The following is a 20,927-nucleotide window of genomic DNA, read 5'->3' on the forward strand; positions in this document are numbered from 1 at the left end:
CTCAGAGACACACAGAGAGAGGCAGAGACATAGGCAGAGGGGGAAGCAGGCTCCTCACAAGGAGCCCCATGTAGGACTCCATCTAGGACCCGGGGATCACACCCTGAGCCAAAGGCAGACACTCAATCACTGAGCCACCCAGGCATCCCAGAACTCTCTTGATTATATACTAACAAGGACTTACTGACTGAGTAGATTGGGGGTACAAATTGTGGCAAGGGAGAAAAGATTAGAAGATGGCGCTAAATTTCTCCACCTTTTGACACTAGAAAAATGAGAATCATGATAATCCTTCTATGAACCAGCATCAGATCCCCCTTGGTTCTCATTTCAGTGAATAGAGCTTTGATATCAGACATGTTAGATTGATGGTGTGACTTGACATCCAGAGGTAGGTGTAAACCAAGTCATGGAAAATTTGGAGGTGATTAAATATCTTGAAAATCATTCTCCTGGAAAACTAGTTGAGCACTTTGAAGTCAGGAACCTATGCTGCTTCTATTTTGATGCTCTTTTTAAATGACTTCCATTTCCCAGGTAATCTCTAGATGGCCATTGGAGTTGCACCATGTTGTTTACTGTCAGTCAGTAGGAAAAAGAAGAGAGAAATAAAGACAATGCACTGCCTTTTAAAGATAATTTCTAGAATTTTTATACACATCTTCCACTAAACCCTCAGGGAGTGGATGCATAGAAATGTGGACTTTATTCTGGTCAGTCATTCCCCCAGCTGAAAACTAGGGGAAAATGAGGAGAACAGATATTGTAGGAAAACTAGCAATTTCTGTTATAGTGAACATAAACAATCTTGCAGCTTTCAATAATTAATGAAATGAAATCATATCTCAGCCTTCAGCCTAAATAATATATTTTGATTGGAAAGAAGGAAAAATTTCTTTATGACATTATTTTATGAAAACATATCTTATTTCAAATTCCTGTCCTCCTCAAGTGATTCATTTCCTGAAAATATTTTTTTATATGCAACTGGAAAAATAGTATTACTGGTTGTGAATGGAGTTAAACTTACTAGTACAATATTATTAAACCTATTACTCTCAATCCATCTTAAGCCAATTAAATTAAACTCTACCTGCATAAAGAAAATGAGAGTTCATATTATAATATTATAAAATTTGAAATTCTAAACAAATAAAAAAGCAAAAAACATTAATCTCATCACTCAGAAAATAACTCCTATTGTCTTATAGCATATACTCATACCTTCTCTCTCACACACACATACACTCAGTATTTTCATAATCATTTCTAACTTGCTTTTTAATTATTAAATACCAAATGAACACTTCCCCACATACTGTCATTTTAGCATATGCTCATTATGTTATTGTTTCAGTATGATATAATTTATTTATTTAACTAATCCATAAGTATAAATTTTCTTCCATCCTTTTTCCCCAATATAAATAGTATTCTGATGATAAATACACGTTTATATAATTATATATAATGATTCCCTTGGTATATTAATTGGGACAGATGACAATGGCTTGAATGAGAGTGGTGGCAGTGGAAATGGAGAGACAAGGAGGAATCAGAGGAATATTTAGAAGATAGAATTGATGGAGCCATAGTTAATTGTAGGGCGGAATGATATCTAGAAAATTCCAACCAGGGTGATTCCTTCTCCAAATCATGCCTGTTGCTTTATTTTTCCCTATTCATTTAATCAGTGGCATTTATTACTTTATAAGGAGGGCAGACACAATCAAGGAACACAGTCAATGGAAGATTTAAAGTATCTAGTAGATTATTTTTTTTCAAAAACTTTTAGCAAATACAATAAGCTAACAACAAATTGCTCTGCTTTGGAAGAGCTAGGTTCTTGAGATGGAAATGGCTTTATTTTTGATTCCTAAAGGATGTGGCCAGAAATATTAATCTGATTCTAGAGACCTGGATTGTAGAATTTTTAAAAGTTAACCGTAAAGGAGAGAAGGGTTCAGGATACAAGCTAGAAGTAGTGAAAATTGCTAGGCTGTGGGCAGTGAAGAGCCATCCTAGAGTACAAAAGAAAAGAGGAGAAATGGATATAGATGAAGAACATAATATATTCAGCTCCTGGTGTTGGAGCTTCTATGGGAAGGAGTGGGTAACAGATTTCCATTAGATGAGTTTAAAGCCATAAGGACCAGAGGGGTTATGGTCACTGCCCCTTGGGAACCCTGGGAGGCAGCTCTGTAAATGCTTATAGGAATGACATAAGGGAAGAACTAGAGGGAGCCTGAACTTGCACCCTTCCCCTCTAAACCTCTACCCATCACTGTCTTCTAAGAAAGTCCTTCATCAGGCATGGAAGAAATCTGGAGAAGCTTTCTTTTCCTCAAGAGGCAACAAGGAGGTTGCTGACAACAGAAAGAAGATGTTATGAAATTCCAGAGGATCCAAAACACCAGTTAGACCAACGTGTAGAGGTGTAATCAGCAAGCTGGGCTTTTTGAGAGCATTATATATAGTTTTATTGCTGAGGGAAGAATTTCATGAATTTTTCAAGGGTGAGAAACCAGCACGCAAAGAGACATATTAGCAAAGGTTAGTGAGAACCAGAAAACAGTGGATAGCCTTCATAAAGAGAAAGTAGAAATCAGAGATGTGAAAATGCCACCTTTATTATATACTAAATTCTTACATATTCCGGAATGTTCTAGTCCATTTGAAAATAGGAGAGCCAATAGTGATAACTGTATTTCTAGGTTTTCTTTTTCTTTCCTAGTGAATGAATTTAGAACTTCTGAGAATTGGACCCTTTTTCATTCAAAGTCATTTATCCAAGGGTAGCATATGATTTAGTCTGGCTTTTTTTTTTTTTTAACTTTCTTTCAAGACTTTGCTTTTTCTCTTTCTATTTTAGTCCTCAGAAGATAGTCTAGTTTATTTATTTTATTCACTCAATCAACAAACGCATTGAGTACTTTCCATATGGCAAGCAGATTATTTTAATCTATAAACTTAGTTTTAATTTGTAAACTTACTTTCAGCTACAATTTATTTTACTGTGGTTAATGTTAACTGCACATATCAATGCCTTTATTCTGAATGGAGTGTATGCTTCACACAATTCTTATGGAAGGATTTTAAGATTATAATTAGAGGGATCCCTGGGTGGCGCAGCGGTTTAGCGCCTGCCTTTGGCCCAGGGCGTGATCCTGGAGACCCAGGATCGAATCCCACGTCAGGCTCCTGGTGCACGGAGCCTGCTTCTTCCTCTGCCTGTGTCTCTGCCTGTCTCTCTCACTGTGTGTCTATCATAAATAAATTAAAAAAAAAAAGATTATAATTAGAAATAAAAGCACAAGCATATCTATTCACAAAAATATAGGAAAGATTGATATTTTAAAGAAAATGTACAACGGAATAGTTTAGAAAGATTGTCCAAAGGAATATCTGAGAAAAAGAGTATTATTTCTTTGTTAGGGGGTCCAGTATCTTTTCTGGGAATTCAAGTGGAACAGAGAATCCAGTGAAATCTGGTGCTTTGCATCATTATTAAGCTCATATCTGCAAGCTAATCATGTGTGATAAGGCTAGAATGTAAAAGCATTTAAATCAATAGGTCTTTCAGATGCTTTTCTGATAAAATTGCTTCATTTTCTTTTCTAACTAATTAATTCATCTAAGTGGAAAGATTAAAAGAAAAACTTATTTATATTAGGAGTAATAGGATCCAAACAGTGTATTGGTCTGTATTGTTGGCATCTTTGCAACTAATAAGACCCTTTTAATAATCAGATCTCAGAAACATCTGTCTTAGAAAGGGGTATACTTTCTGGCTTCCATTTACTTGAAAAGGAATTAAGTTAGGGTCAGGAGCAGAGGTTAGGTTACTTCTACCTGGAAATTAATCAGAAAATCTGTTTTGCCCTTTGATGTTGCTTTTCTGTCTCCGCCCCCTTCTCCCCTTCCCCTTCCCCCACCACTCCACTACTACCACCTTTTATCTTCTTAAAATCCTAAAGTTCCTTTTCATGCATCATAGTACTTAAGGAAATTTGAAATTATGGACTTATGTAATTATATATTGAAAATATAATGGAGTAGGGTAAAATGTTTTTAAAAGAAGTGCCATCTCAAAGAAAATTCACTGACATTATAAGTGACTAATATATTGGCAAATTTCAGGCGACATTCTTAGTCATATTTCTGCTAGAAGAAACCTACTTTCCATTTTGTGTCTTCTCATTTGCATTACTGCGAAGTTATTCATGCATATGAAGAGGATATTATTCATCTCCATATTCCTTCCTGTCCATATTCCAAACCCAATATGTTTATGAGTTATACATGAAGAAACACTGCTGTATCTATATATTTATACATACATCTCTATGTGATTCAAATTTGGCATTAAAACTGGAGAGCAAGCCCAAGTGATAATGTGCTAGATGTGTCTTATTACATCATTAATGGCATATCAAAATTGTCAAATATGGTGAAATCCAATAATTGTAACTGACAGGCTTTAGCATGATTTGTCTCCATTGGGAAAGATTGAAAAGAGAGAGGGAAGGGAAGGTACTTCTGAATTTCTCCCCCAAGTGCATATGACTGTATGGTAAGCTCTTGCTTCTTCTTCTGCAAATATTTTTAGTGAGATGCCTTTTGCACAGTATTCACAATAACTAGGCTTCTGAAGTTTTTATGTGCACACACTATATCATCTCCTAAATTCAGAAATCCAGTGCTGTTCCAGAAAGAACTGCAAAGATGAACCGGCAAGAAGAAAAATGACCAACCTGTCAGGGCTTATCTCCCTCTGATGTTTGATTCTTCCTAACTCCATATTCCAGGAAATTATTTCACTTGAAAGTTTAGGCGGAGTTCACAAAGAAAAATTAGTTCTCCCTTACTACGCACTTCTACTCCCACCCCTTCAACAAAGCAGATATTATTGCTTAATTCCCCAAAGTTTTCTCTCAAAGATATCTCTGCATTTGGGAATAAGAAGAAAATAGGATGACAGTGCTATTTTGTGGACATAGAACTCATTCATTACAATGATGAGGTATCCAAGAATCCCCACCCTTTGTGTCCTGCTTTATCTGTGCTTGGGGATGGCGTGGAGGAAGAGAAAGAGGAAACTTATGCACTGCTCTTTAAAATTAATTCCCAGTTAGCCATTTGCACGTGGATTATTTTTAAGCCCAGGGGACATTGCGATTGCATTTTCCTTTTCGGTAATTGTAGCAGGTATTAAAGTGAATAGACAATGGTAGACACGGATAGAATAACCTGGTTTTCCAGACAGACCACTTGTCTGAGATCAAACAGCTACAGCACATTTAGGGTTACAGTCTCCTTCTTTTCCTCCTTATTCTCAACCGCAGTGGAGCTTTTTCCAGCGTTGCCATGGTAACACTATATCTGGCTGCTAGCTCTGTCGTAAGTTATTGAACTGAGACTGGCTTTTGGTTTAGCAGATAATTAGGTTCTGTCTCACAGGTTCATTTTCCTGTGACTGGGACGTGAATATGACCTACAGCTGGCCTCAATTTCAGTGTCACAGACAAAACTTTAACCCTTCCCGAGCTCCTGAGGCGCTCTCCCGAGCCTTGCTCTGAGGTGGAGGAAGTCCAGTGCAGCTCCTGACACCTTGGAGGGGGTTACCATGTCTCCATTTTATTCTTTATCTTCATGATGATACCAAGGAAAATATGGTCAAGGCTGGACACTGGGGGCATTTGCAAAATTAAAAACACATCAATGGCATGGTATATATACTTAACGTTTTTACATATGACATCTACTATATAGAACTTCCCATAACCATTAACACTCCCTTGCTCTTAAAATAATTTTTCAGTCGCATCAAAGCATCTTGTATTGCAGTTTGGATTCCACAGTATTTAGATACTTAAAACCGTATTCTCAGGAATATTAACTTGGTATACTTTTCTCGGCTTCGAGAACTGGCCAATTGATTCACGCCCCTCCCACTCCTTTTTATAAACCCTGGAGTTTAGCTGACATCACAAGGTTCCTTTGGAGTCACAGGCAGGTGTATCTTAGAGGGCAAAATGCCACCACTCTACTAAAATGCCCAAATGTTCACTCAGGACTTGAATCTTGCTGCTTTGAGAAACCAGCAAAGATCTGCCCTTTGTTTAGGACAAAGAAAGAAGCATAATTTTGGGACAGATACTGGAATTCACAGTACCCATTGCAACGTGGAGAGCTGTAGGGTTAATATGAGAACCTGTGTCTCTCTCTAACAGTAGGAAAGACCTTCAAGAAAATCTGTTCAAAAATCCTAGTGCATTACACCTAAAACCTTACGATGAAAGGATAAGAAAGGAACAAGGGACAGGTGAGGCCACCATAATTAAAACGTTAATTAAAGAAATTCCGTAGCTTAATTGGCTGAAGAATGACATAACTGTGTTGATAGAGATAGGTAAGATTCATAAAAGACAAGACTTAAAAGATTCAACAGTTGTACATTGGAACTAAGAAACGTGTGTATGTGTGTGTGCATGTGCGTGTGCACCATATAAATAAACTGTATGCTGTTTTAATCCACTTCTTCCATTCTCAAACTCTAGACGTGAAGAGCATCTTGAATTGCAGCAGCCTCAGATATCCTGAGTACCAGCAGCCATGGGCTTAGAGTGTCCCGTGAATGTACTGTGGAGGGTGTTGGGGTCAGAGAAGGGGGGGGGGGTTGTATGAACTAAGCGAGTTGACAGATGAAGAACCCAGTTGTTGCTGATTACTATCCACTCAACTGAACTCCTTTTGACCTCTGATCTCATGTACATAGCACCTATTGTTCTCTTATTAATGATCAATGTGTTTGTTGAATAAATGCATGAGTCTTTCCTACTCTATTCTGTGTAATAAGAACTAAATTAGCACCGAGTTATAAAGAAAACTTAAGAAGTCTACAAATATTTTCAATCCAAAATCCTTTTAACTATCTTCTCATGGTTCCCAGTCACCCCCCAGACCCGACACATATAGATCATCTCTTGCCTGCATTACTGCAATAGCCTTGTAACTGGTCTGCTTCCCCCTTGTTGCCCACTGTAGTCTCTTCTATGCACAGGAGAGAAATGTAAATCTACAAGCCAAATTATATTTGAAGTCAGCACCCTCCTCACAACTTCCCAGTGGTTTTCCATATAATTAGAATATAATACAAAATCTTCACTGTCCTTACAAGGACCTATATGACCTTGCCCCTGCCTACCTTGTGGACATCATCATGCCCTCTCTTCATTCTTCATCTTGCTTTTCCTCACAGCTGAGCACACACCCACTAGAGAGCCTTAGCCTCTGCTGTTCCCTCTGCCAGAAATGCATGGCTCACTCTTTTACTTTTCTCTGGCCTCCCTGCTCAAATGTCACCTCTTTAGAGATGCTTGCTTTCTCTAAACATCTTAAAAAGCACCTCATTCATTCTCCAGCACCTTTCCTGATTTAAATTTTCTCCAGCTTTCCTGATTTAATGCCTATCATGTCTAGATATGATATTAGACAACATGCAAGCCATTATATGCCTTTCCCAGTAAAATATAAGCTCCATAGGGACAGGAACTTTGATTATTCATGAGTATACCTCTAGTACCTAGAGCCTAGTAGACTGGATCCTAGTGTCCCTTAATATTTGTTGAATGAATAAATGAATGAGTAATTGAATAAAGGGATCCAAGTAGAGAGTCTGGGTATCCCAATCTGTGTGGGAACAATAATGAGTGTTCCTGTGTATCTTACCTTACATGATAAATTGCATGAGTAGATACAATAACATTTAGGGACATAGTTTATGTTCCTGGGACTACCTTCATTAGATGAAAGGAAGGAAAGCAAGGAAACTGAGTTTATTTCTACATCATCCTTGAAAAAATTAAATTCCAGCTAAGACATCAGCCATTTGTCAAATATATCACAACCCCAGTCATTTTGGAAGACTTCTTCTATAAGGGCCAGATAGTAAATTTTTTTGGCTTTGCAGGCCATACAGTCTATATGACAACTACTCAGCACTTCTGTTAAGGTGTGAAGGCAGCCATAGGCAACATATAAGCAGATGGGTGTGGCTGTGCTCCAATAAAATGTTACTCATGAAAACAGGAGCTAAATGTGTTACATTTAGCACACACAGACTGTAGTTTGCTGACCCCAATGTGGAGAGTGTTTCCCCAATTCTTCCTCCCACCAAGTTACTGAAAGAATGCACAAAGGATCATGGCTATCTTATCTGATCCTTTCAAGAAATGAAATAAATTGGGGAATGGCTGGTTATGGAATTCTATTGCTGCTAGTTTCTTTCCTTTCTTCCCTTATTTGTTCAAAGTTAGTCCTAACTTTCACTGTCACTGCAGTAGCATTAACTGGGCTATGTTAGATCCTCCCAATGACATTTCCATTTTGGGGGAAATGAAAGAGGGATACATACAGTGGCGTATTAGTAAATGTCTAACAACTGGCTCTCTGGAGGAAAATAATGACATTACCAGTATCTATAGTGTAATTCACCCACCATGGCCATTTAAACTACCAATATTATGTCACTTAATGTGGAGTTGGGGAAAGATGCACAGAATAGTCTCCTGAATCAGTATGAGCTGGCTCCAGCCCACAGCAGGATACATATTTAAAAGCTGCAATAATTTTGTTCACTGACATTACAAAGTCTAGAGTAAAGAGTGGTGAGTTTGATGGGAGCAACTGGCTAGTTATCTCTTGGAATGCCAATCAATAAATAATGAAAAAGTATATAAATTTAATGCTGTCTATAAAGCATTGATGTCTGAGCTTGATGTTTGCTTAAAATACATATTCAGTAAATGGTGCTATTGTCTTCCTAGTTTAGGGTATTATAAGCATTAAAATTAAATGTTTAGCTATAAATCTATCCAGTTTTAATGTTTTTTGTGTTAATAAGACCTCTTAACATTGAAACAACAAATATAAAGGAATTTTTTATGTAGCTATTCATGACTCTGCCCAGCATAAGGTTAAGATAGCAACAAAATACTCCAACGAGAATAAAAGAAGTCTCCACTTGACTCCAGCTCTTCATAACACTTCACAAGGGTCAAGCTGTGTTATTTTCCTTCAATTTTAAGCAGAATGCATCTTAGGAGCATAGTTCAATCGTCGATTGAATAGTGGGTTCAATTTGACTATAATCCAAACAAATACACTCCAATTAGTTCAAGACCAGGGATGGGCCAACAAAAGGGTAAAGGTTTCACTCAAGTTTTGATGCAGACACTCAGACTGAATTAGTAACATGGATGTGTGTTATATTATTTGACCAGGAACAATAGAGTTCAGTCCCAGTTGGAGAAAACGAGTGAAATAGCAGGCAAAATATCGACTATGGTTTAGATAACCAGACACCAAAATAGCTATCAACCTGAAAGGATTAGTGAAAAAATATATAGGAACCCTGAAAGAGATTAACACACAGCCTAGGTCTAAAGACTCAGGATTTCAGAGAAAAGACTAATATATGCTATTCTGAATACTATAAAAGTTCTTTTTGAATTATCTACCCTCAATCTCTACCCATTCTTTTCAATCTATAAAGTTTTCTGTACTTCTATAAAAAGTATGACTTAGCATTTGGTCTGTGAAATAAGGCAAGAAGGAGAGTATTCCTTTCAACCTTCTAGCTAATTTAAATCTTTTTATCTTTGCTTCTATTAGAACACAATTTCAAATATATTGCTTTTATTGTGGTTTTCCTGCTCTGCTTCTTCAGTGCTGTCTGTTCTAGAAGATTCATTTTAACAGTAGAATACCTCAGCCCAAACCCTGGTCGGAATTCTCCCCAACTCCCAAATATTACTAAATAAACTGAATTTTCTTTTCTAATGAGTGCTTCCATATGTATTTTTTGCTATATTTTATTTTGATTTTCTGTTTATACTAATGCTAATGGAAATATAATTTAGGTAATCCACTTTCTTTTTAAAAAATGTCTATTATGGTAAATTCCAAATATATACAAATTAGAATAGCACAATGAACTTCTATATGCCCATCACACATAGAGATTTAAAAAACTTTTTTTTTGGAAGAGGAGGAGGAGAATTGACATCTTTTTCTCCATATATGTCCAAATATATTTGACATATAACATTATGAAATATATTGCAAAATGATTACCACAATAAGAAAGTCAACACATCCATTATCTTCTACAGTTACACAATTACTTTTTTTGGTGGTCAGAAGAGTTAAGATCTACTCTCTTACCAACTTTAAGGTATATGATACAATATTAACTAAAGTCTCCATGCCATATGTTAAATCCCCAGAACTCACTCATTTTATAACTGGTATTTTGTACACTTTGACCACCATTTACCACCCCCCCCCCCTACTCAGACCCTAGCAGCCACTAACCTACAATCTGTTTTCACGAGTTTCTTTTTTTTTTTTTTTTTTTAGATTCCATGTGTGAGATCATACAATATTTGTCTTTCTTTGTTTGGCTTATTTCACTTAGCATAATGCCCTCAAGGTTCATTCATGTTTCTCCAAATGACAGGATTTCCTTTTTTATGGCTGACATATATACTTAGGTTATTTCCGTAACTTGACTATTGTAAATAATGCTGTAATGAACATGCTGGTATAGTGATTTCATTTCTTTCAGATATATTCTCAGCTATTCAACTTTAATTTATGGCCAAACTAGTTTCATCTATACCTACCATTCACTCATTCTTAATTTCCTGGATTACTTTAAAGCAAGCCCATGCACGATATGATATGCATACATCAATAAATAGTTCAGTATATATCTCTAAAAGTAGAATACTATTTTTTTAAGTATAATATAATTACACCTGCAAACATTTACAGTAGTTCCCTAATATCATCAAACATTCCATAAAGGTATATACATTTTCCTGATGGTCTCATTAATTTTTTTTTACAATTAATTTGTTTGAATGAGGATTCAAACAGGGGCCACACATGGCATTTGGTTGACATATTTCCTTTTTTTAGGCTTTATTTATTTTAGAGAAAGAAAGAGGGGGGGATAGAGGGAGACGGAGGGGAATCTCAAGCAGACCCCCCCATTGAGTGTGGAGTCCAATGTGGGGCTCAATCTCATCACCGTAAGGTCATGACCTGAGCCACAATCAAAAGATGCTTTGTTTGTTTTTGTTTTGTTTCAGCAAGATTTACATAAATGGTCTTGTGTACATTGTACCAGGGAGCACACAAGCTTTCTAGGTTGTCTTTGTTGTGCTAAGTGGGAGGATGTTTGTGATTTTGTAAGAATACATTATGGTTGCATCATCTAGGAATAAACTATTACAAACTCTTATGTTAGAATTTAATGCACCATTATTTTTTAAGATTTTATTTGTTTATTTGAGAGAGAATATGAGAGTATACACAAGTTGGGGAAGGGGCAGAGGGAGAGGGAGAATCAGACACCAAACTGAGTAGGGAGCCTGACTCAGGACTCAATCAGGGACTCTGGGGCATGACCAGATACTTAAGGGGCTAAGCCACCCAGGTGCCCTAATATGCTATTATTTTATGATGTTTCAAAAAGAGCACCTTAATCTTCAGTGATTCTGCAAAACTGAGCAAGTTTGAGCACCATTACCCTAATGAATATCAAACTCTGTATTATTCTACTTATATGTCTGAATTTGGATTAAATTTAGGAGAAATGCTCAGGGAAGTATCCTTAAACAACTATAAAGTATATATGTATAACTTCTCTAGTCTAAAATAATCCTTGGTCATTCTCAGAAAAGAATGAGGAATATTGTATTAGAATCAGATTGTAGTGGTGACCCTTACCTTTATAAGAACTTTAGAGAAGACTAATATGGACTAGATTTCAGAGGCATTTCAAAGCATCAGAATTATCTTCTGGTGGAGCGTGTGAACTATTTCAGCCTTCTCCAAAAGGGTGGTACATCCTTGCACTATGCTGGAATGCAGAGTTGAGATAAAAATATGAAGTCATGATATGAAATCTCAACTGTCTTTTATTTTCTTTTTCATAAAGATTTTACTTATATATTTGAGGGAGAGAGAGAGCACATGCATGCATGAGTGGGGGGAAAGGCAGAGGAGAGGAAGAAGGAGACTCCTCCCTGAGCGGGGAGCCCAATGCGGGACTTGATTCCAGGACCCTGGGATGATGAGCGAAGCTGAAGGCAGACACTCAACCGACTGAGCCACACAGGGACAGAAGTGTAGGAACACCTGGGTGGCTCAACAGTTGAGCCTCTGCCTTGGGCTCAGGGCATGATCCCGGAGTCCCAGGATCGAGTCCCACATTGGGCTCCCTGCATGGAGCCTGCTTCTTCCTCTGCCTAAGTCTCTGCCTATCTCCATCTGTGCCTTTCAAGAATAGATAAATAAAATCTTAAAAAAAATAAAAGCAGAACTGTATGTGTACTCTTAGGAATGGAAATAAAAGTATGTGATTGTGTATGGGCTTTCAGAAATGTATAGGCTTTTAAATAGCCACCTTTCTGGTTGCCTTTCTCATTCTTCTTATTAAAAAAAATACTGGAAAATTAAGGACTTTTAATTTATAGTTATCTCATTGTGACAGAACTCTAATCTCATATCCCTTGCCAGATATGAAGAAGAAATCTTTCCACTATATATTTATTGGGGATAAATAAGTTATAGTTAGTTTTCCATTTGTGTGGGTGCTTTCAACTCAAAGCTATGGTATCATGTAAAAAATACTCCAGTTATTGAGTAATACATCACTAAAATTAGACTCACATTCTATCATAAAGCTGTTTGAGAATATCCTACTTAGACACTGAGAACTATGTTACCTTAATGAGTTCTCTTCAACTTCTAAGGTTCCCTGGATCTATCCTACCATATCAGGAATTGGAGAGGTCTTTCCGGGAAGTTCCATAAATCTACAAAACGAAATGTGGGAGTCTATGACACACTTCTTATACTTCTATTCGTTCTACTGCTTTTGTCCCCAAAGTGAGAATGTAGACATATTGTTTTGTTATAACACCTCATTGTTACCAATTTTTAAAAAAACCTTTCTGTTTTAATTAAGTTCCTTAATCTAATATATAACTTTTAAATTATTAGTTTATATAATATCTTTCTTGTTACAGTTAGGAACCTAGAACAGGCTGAGCCTTTAGCAAAATGATGAGGTTGTTGTACAAATTGACAAACATAGCTCAAGGCAACCCCAAATTTATAATCTCTGCAGAAAAATAGCAATAAGATACTCTGGGTGAGGTTGGACCAGGAATTATTACACTTCTCAAATGGTAGGATTTTTATTATTTTATTTCACATTTTATTCTATAACATGTCAGGTTATAAAATTGTCTTAAATATAGTGCTTTTGTGTTGCTTGCGATGACAATGCTTTGTGCTGATTAGAGAATTAACAAAAACATGTGAAATGCAACTTATACTAGAACAGGTTAGCTTTTGATGGTTCAATAAAACTCATACTCGGAATTTTACTTAAGATTCTAAAAAATCAGTTCAGTATGAAGAAATGGCAATTGCAAGATGCCTGGATGGCTCAGTGATCATGATCCCGGGGTCCCAGGATCAAGTCCCACATTGGGCTCCCCATGGGGATCCTGCTTCTCCTCTGCCTATGTTTCTGCCTCTCTGTGTGTCTCACATAAATAAATACAATCTTAAAAAAAAAAAAAGAAATGGCAATTGCTCAGGAAGCTTCAGAAGATATATTTCCTGAGCTATTGATGTGAACAACATTTAGTTGTTATATGTATATATGTATATAACGTATAAAACTAATATGTGTAGTTGTTAAATGGTACAACATTTAGTATGCTATAATGTGAAGAAAAAGTTTTATAATAAACTAATTTATTAATAAATGTAAATATATTTTGCATTAAATTAAATTGTTAGGTGTGTGGTTTATGTTCTTTTGTGACAATTTTAGATTTTGCTATATGCGTCCATAATTCATTTGAAAAGGCTCTTCTGCAATTTGATTGATTTGTAACAGAATGCCAATTCTTATGGTACATCATCAAAATTCTGTATTAGTGTTAGAATGGTTTTTCAGAGAAGGTAAGCTTTCTATTTACATTCGAAAGTAAATATTCTTTAATTTATACTGATAATGAAAAAACTTACATGGGAAGATTTGAGCCAGGATTACATAGATTGAAATGTTCTTTCCTAGAGCATCCTTTTTTTTCCCCCTGGTATTTTTAAGCCAAGCAAAATTACAGACTTTTGTAAGAGCCAAATTGAAGACCGTGACCTATTAAGCAAGCATGTAAGCTTGGCTTTATTAGTTGCTATTTTGAAGAAATAGAGACCATGAAATTGCCGAATTTCAGAGTCTGAAGATGTCTTTAAAATCATCCATCCTCCCTTCTGAGACTGGAATCCCTTAACAATACATCTAGCTTAGAGCATTCTATGCTGGAAGTTAAGATTTTCAAAGGTAAGGAGCTTACTACTTTCTTGGGTAGCTAAAGATATCTTTGGGTAGCTCTAATTTTTAGAAACTTCTTTCTTACTTTGAGCCACATTTTGTCTCTGAGAAATACCAAACATGTCCACCTGATCATATTCTGGATATTTGAGGCCAATTTTCATGCTCCTCTCCCCAACAAATATTTAATATGCTATAATACATTTTTAAACATCTTTAAATTTATTGTATTATTGCTATTACACATTTACATGGAGTTAAAGCATCGTCTTCCAGACCAGCCAGGCTGCCCAAGATTTTTGAACCCAACTCCAAGGAGTTGGGGTGCAACCACAATGTTAGCATCCACACAAACCACCCTTACTTCTGACATCAACTGTATGTTCAGGGTTTCTCAGATCAACCCTCACATTTGCTAATTTACTAGAAAGACTCACAGAACTAACTGAAATCTACTGCACTTAGAGTTACAATTGTTGCAGGGAAATGATGCCAAAAATCAGCCAAAGGAAGAGATACAGTGCAGAGTCTGGGAGGGTTCCAAATGTGAACCTTTCATTATTCTCAGAACCTGTTTCTCTACTAGTATGTGACAATATGCCTATAGTAATGCCAACAGGGGAGGCCTATGTGAGCTTCAGCATCCAGAGTTTTTATGGGAGCTTTATTACATAAACATGATTGATTGATTTACCAGGGTTTCCAGAGGGGCTACCATGAAAAACATAGATTCCTGTCACTTGGGAAATTCCAAGGGTTTAGAGGTTACCTACCAGAAGCTAAGTACAACAAAGGCCAGATCTCTCTTGGGCGAGGCCAAATTCCTCACTATGCAGTATCATTTACTGTTTTCTTGGATAAAATTCTCCAATTCCTTAATCAGACATGAAATGCAGTTTTAGAAGCTCAGCATATTTTGGTTGCAGTTCTGTAGATAAGCCTTGATTTATCAATATTCTCTTTTGGGGCTCAGAAACTTTAGGTAACTCTGATAACAAAATAGATAGCTGTATCACTTGTTCTAGAAGCTATTTCTACATTCAAGTATTACTACTGTAAAGTATGAAATAATACCTTAGACTTGGGACAGAGAGAATCCTGACATTTAACAGCCATTAGACCTTGTAAAAGCTATGTTTTTTCTGAGCTTTCATTTCTTCATAGACAGAGTTAATGATATTCCATACATTATGCGGACTAAATGAGATCACATGTTAAATCTTTAATGTATCTTAGGAGCTTAATAAATATTAGTTCTTTTCTGGAAAAAATACTGGACGGTAAGAATTTGCGTTTGAGAGGTTGTCTTATGCAACATTTGCCTATCAAATCTTCTAGATTAGATATATGCATACATTACTAAAACAAAACAAAATTCATTCATCAAATATTTATTTATCTAAGTCCAACTGAGAAGTGTAAATCATTATGTTAGTGACTTAGAAAAAGACAGTTTCTACCTTCCTGGAGTGAGAACATTTTCATTAATATCTCTGATATAAGTAGACTGGAATAGATGTTGAAGGTAGATATTGGATGCAATGAGGGAAGTATGAGAGAGAAAGAAATTCTGGTGGTTATTGGAGAATGCTTCCCTCAGAAGGTGACAGGTCATGAAAGGCCCAACGTACTAGGAGAGTTTTGATGACACCTTTAGAAATAGTGAATACCATTTTACAGAATTTCTGAATGTATTTACTTGGTGAAAAGTGAATTTTACCACAAGATGTACATAAATTTACCACATATATAGTAATAAAATATAAATTAAATGGTCTTATATCAGAAATAAGTTCTCTAAAAATAAGAGATAATGTTTAAAAAAAACTTTTAACCAAAAACTTAATCTTTGAATGAAAAATATCTTTTTGATTGGGGCACCTGGGTGGCTCAGTTGATTAAACATCCAACTCTTGATTTCAGCTTAGGTCATGATCTCGGGGTTGTGAGATCAAGCCTTGCATCTGGCTCCACGCTGTGTGAAATCTGCTTGAGATTCTCTCTCTCTCTCTCCCTTTGCCTCTCCCCCACTTGTGCTCACTCCCTTTCTCTTTCTCTTTCTCTCTCTAAAATAAATAATTAAAAATATATATATATATATCTTGTTGATTTGGGGGGGATATAAAGACATTGCTTCTGTGCATTGTATTTTTAAAATTCAGGAGACCAAAATATAATAAAATAGATAAAAACTTAACCCAATTTCTGACATTTATCATGTCAGATTTTGAATTCCAGGAAAACATAGATTTTATTTGAGGCAGGCAGTTCATTTGAGAATAGTGAAAGTGTTAAACATAGTTAATGTGTTCATCAAACAATTCATTCAGCAAATATCCATGGGATGTATTCTGTACAGCAGGCACTCTTCCAGGCTCTGTGGGAAACTGACAATAGGCAAGGAAATATGTAGAATGTCCAGGGGTATAAGTACTGTCAAGAAAATTAAAGTAGTATAATGCATGGATGGAGAGCAATGGAGAATAGTGGAATTTGCTCTTCTATTTAAGTAGGTCAGGAAACACCTTCTGACAGACATCTGAGCAGAGACAATTCTTAGCATGGTAACAAGTTAGAGAGAGATTCTGGGGTTAGGGAAAACAGCAAGAGCAGGATTCCTGAGACTGGAGCATACTTGGGATTTTCCAGAAAGAGCAAGTACTTCAACATGGCTGAGGAGAACGAGGGAGGGGGAAGGCAGGAGATTGCTATATTACTAGGTTCTCTAGGCCACTGCAATGACCCTGGATTTTATTACAAGTGCCATTTGTATAACTTGACCCATGCCTACGTCTTAAATCTCTGTCTTCACTTCTTATCTTTGTATTCACAACACTTATGCTACCCAGTATGGTAGCCCTAGCCATATCTGACTCTTGAGAACTTGGAACATGGCTGGTTTAATTGGATAGTCTAAAATAAAGTGAAATATCTCCATAATTTTTATATTATTTAATATGTTGAAATGGAAGTATTTCAAATGTATTGGATTAAGTAGGATAAAATAAACTAAATCTCTTTTCTTTATTTTTTTTAAAGATTTTATTTATTTATTCATGAGAGACACAGACAGAGGGAGAAGCAGGTTCCATGCAGGGAGCCCAATGTGGGACTTGATCCCAGGACTCCGGAATCACGCCCTGAACCAAAGGCAGACACTCAACCGCTGAGCCACCCAGGCGTCCCTCTTTTCTTTAATTAACACTTTTATTTTGAAATAATTCTAGATTCCCATGTAATTGTAAGAAATAATACAGATAAATCACATGTTCCCTTTCTCTAAAGTTTTGCCCAATGGTAATATCTTGCAAATCTATCATGATGGTATTGACGATGATATTGACAATGATACAATTCTACCCCTATTTCCCTAGTTTTAATTGTACGTATGCATGTGTGTGTGTGCATGTGTGCTTAGTTCTATTTAATTTTATCACATATGTGGGTACCACCACATCAAGATTCAAAATAGTTCCTTCACTGAATCTTTATAACCACATCTACCCGGTATCTGTGCTCCATCCTTCCCTCGGCCCTAACTTTAGCAACCACTAGTCTGTTCTCCATTTATATAACTTTCTCATGGCAAAAATGTTATGTAAATGGAATCATGCAGGTTGTATTCTTTGGGAATTGGCTTTTTTTCCATTGTATATTTCCTTCAAGATTGACCCCAGTCATTGCCTGCATCAATAATCCATTCATCTTTATTGCCAAATAGCCTTCCATGAGCTGGATATACTGTACTTTAACTACTCACCAATCGAAGGACACCCGGGTTGGTTCTAGTTTCTAGTTTCTGCTATGAATTAAATTGTCAAAATCATTCCTGTACAGATTTGTGTGTGAATATATATTTTCATTTATCTGGGGTAAATGCTTGAGTACAGCTGCTGGGTCATATGATATTTGCATGTTTAGTTTTATAAGAAACTGCCAAATCACCTCTCCTGGGTACTATATGCACCTGTTTCTTTTTACTTTTCATAACATGGCTACTAGAAAATTTAAAATTACATATGTGGCTCATATTTCTATTGAGCAGTGCAGCTCCTATGTAGAACACTGGTTCTTGTCCACCTCAGGTTCTTTTCATATGTCTTTCTCTCTGGACTGTGTTCATTACTCCTCACAAATGAGCATGAACATCCATAGCACAGTGGCTAAAAGCAGAGTCTAAAACCAGATAGCCTGGGTTTGGATCTTGCATTTACCCCTTACCAACTGTCTGATTTGTTAATATATTTAATGCCTTTTTCGCCTCAGTTTTCTTATCTAAATAGGGTGATGATAGCAGCACTGGTCTCATTGAGTTAGTATGAGGACTAAGTTCACAAATGTGAAGTTACTTCCTGATGATATCTTTCTGACCCCTACCCAAGAACAGATTGAAATCCCTATATAGGCTCCCTTTTCAGCCAACATCCTCATTAAAATTTTAATTATATGATTGTTTCATATCTTTCTTCAATACCTTATGAGCAGTGGCTAGTCCTATATCCTCAGTACTAGCACAGAACTTGCAAAAACAAGGCAGTTAGTATATCATTGTTGAATGAATGAGTGAAGGGATTAATTTTTTATCTTTTATTGTTTTTTAAGTTTTTATTTAAATTCCAGTTAGTTACCATACAGTGTAATATTTGTTTCAGATGTACAATATACTGATTTGACACCTCCATACATCACCTGGTGCTCATCAAAATAGGTGCCCTCCCTAATCCCCATCACCTGTTTCAACCATCCTCCTGCCCCTATACCCTCTGGTAGCCATCATTTGATCTCTATAGTTAAAAAATCTATTTCTTGCTTTGCCTCTCTCTTTCTCCCCCCATGATTGTTTTGCTTCTTAAATTTCACATAAAGGTAAAATCATATGGTATCTGTCTTTCTTTGACTGACTTATTTCACTTAGCATAATACTCTGTAGCTCTATCCATGTCATTGCAAATGGCAAGATTTAATTCTTTTTGGGCTAAGATTATATATATATATATATATATATATATATATATATATATATATATATATAATCTTCTTTATCCATTCATCAGCCAATGAATTTCATTCAGTGTGAGCATTTACTCATGTTTTACTTAAAGTATTCTTTGACTTAATTTCTTTTTCCTTAATTTTTAAAATGTTATCCATGTTTCTCTATTCAGAAGATTAGATTTCTATCTGTAAGTTCTGTGAACAGCTTTTACATGTGGATCCTCTTTATTGTGGAATACAAATTGTTCTAGAGAAGAGATTGAATTCAATAGTAAAAATATTAGGATATTTATGTATATATAGAGAGAAATGCTCTTTGTCAGTTTTAGTTAAATTTTTCAATTTAAATAATCATTTTATTGTTATGATGGAATTCATGTCACTTAACTGCTTCCTTCGGACTAGAGGCTTTATGAAGATTGATCCCCCAGTCCATAGGTGATATTGGAATAGAAGTACTTTTTTACACTTCTGGAAATAATTTTATTTCAGTATATCAATTTTTTCAGGCCTTAAATAGATAAGCTCCATGACATTCTTGGAAAAGGCAAAGAGAACCATGGCATAGCATAGATGATTTTCATTTACCTACCCTCTTTTAAAACCCAAACTGTGTACCAATTATCAAGAGCACATCCCTGTTTCATAACACACAAACACACACAGAAACATATTTTATCAGTGATCTACCTTTATCTTCTCATCTACAAAAGGAGGTTACTCTAGTAGAAAGAACACTGACCTATGGTCACTTTGACCTAAGGTAAGTTGAGGCTCTTGTTATTAATTCTGTGGTTTTGAAAAGACCAATTAAGATTTCATCCTTCATTTCATTTCCTAAGTAATAGGGATGGTAATGAATTCTAAGTGGAATTGCAATGATAACTAAATACATGTGTCCATCTGTAGATCCTAAAAGAAAAATATCTCCATTTTTGGATGGTACTAGGCTATGCTTTGAGTTTCATGGAGATATACACATTCATATATTTTCTCTAATTTTACCATATACCCTCAAAGGCAGGTGTTATTAGACCAATGTTATACCTTAGTACACACAGTATCAGAAATGTATTTTGTTTAACTTCACACAGTTATAAGATTTTGCCATTAAAATTATAGCCCTCAATTCCAAACTTATCAGAGTAATAGAATATGTCTTCTTCCCATCAAAAGGTCTCTGAGCTCAAATTTGTACTGAAGCTTATCTGGAGATTATGATGCTATTTGTTTCCTGGTTTAGTGATTTTTAATATCAAGTAGATTGAAATAGTACTAAACATATAAAATTTGCTAATATCTATTGAGTTTTTACTTTGTGCTCAAAACCATATTATTTGTCAGAACTATGTTTTGAGATATAATTGACATCTAACATTGTGTAAGTTTAGGGTGTATAATATATTGATTTGAAACCTTTATAAATTGGAATATGATTACTACAATAGCATTAGCTACCACCACCATCATGTCCCATAATGATCACTTCTTTTTTGTGGTGAGAACA

At 35.9% G+C, this 20,927-nt stretch overlaps 1 protein-coding gene and 1 long non-coding RNA gene across 9 annotated transcripts in view; both read left to right on the forward strand.

Annotated features, from left to right (window-relative positions):
• The window catches only part of LOC144301757 (uncharacterized), a 67,024-nt gene extending 57,231 nt beyond the window's left edge, over positions 1-9,793 (forward strand). For both annotated transcript variants that reach the window (XR_013368539.1, XR_013368540.1), the window contains one exon: positions 6,561-9,793. The gene's annotated coding sequence lies outside the window, so the exon portion shown is untranslated. The remainder of the gene's footprint in view (positions 1-6,560) is intronic.
• The window catches only part of LOC144301758 (uncharacterized), a 580,647-nt gene that overhangs the window by 357,255 nt on the left and 202,465 nt on the right, over positions 1-20,927 (forward strand). The window lies entirely within an intron of this gene.

Source organism: Canis aureus, chromosome 30 (genome assembly GCF_053574225.1).
Source record: "Canis aureus isolate CA01 chromosome 30, VMU_Caureus_v.1.0, whole genome shotgun sequence".
In the NCBI taxonomy this organism is placed as follows: domain Eukaryota; kingdom Metazoa; phylum Chordata; class Mammalia; order Carnivora; family Canidae; genus Canis; species Canis aureus.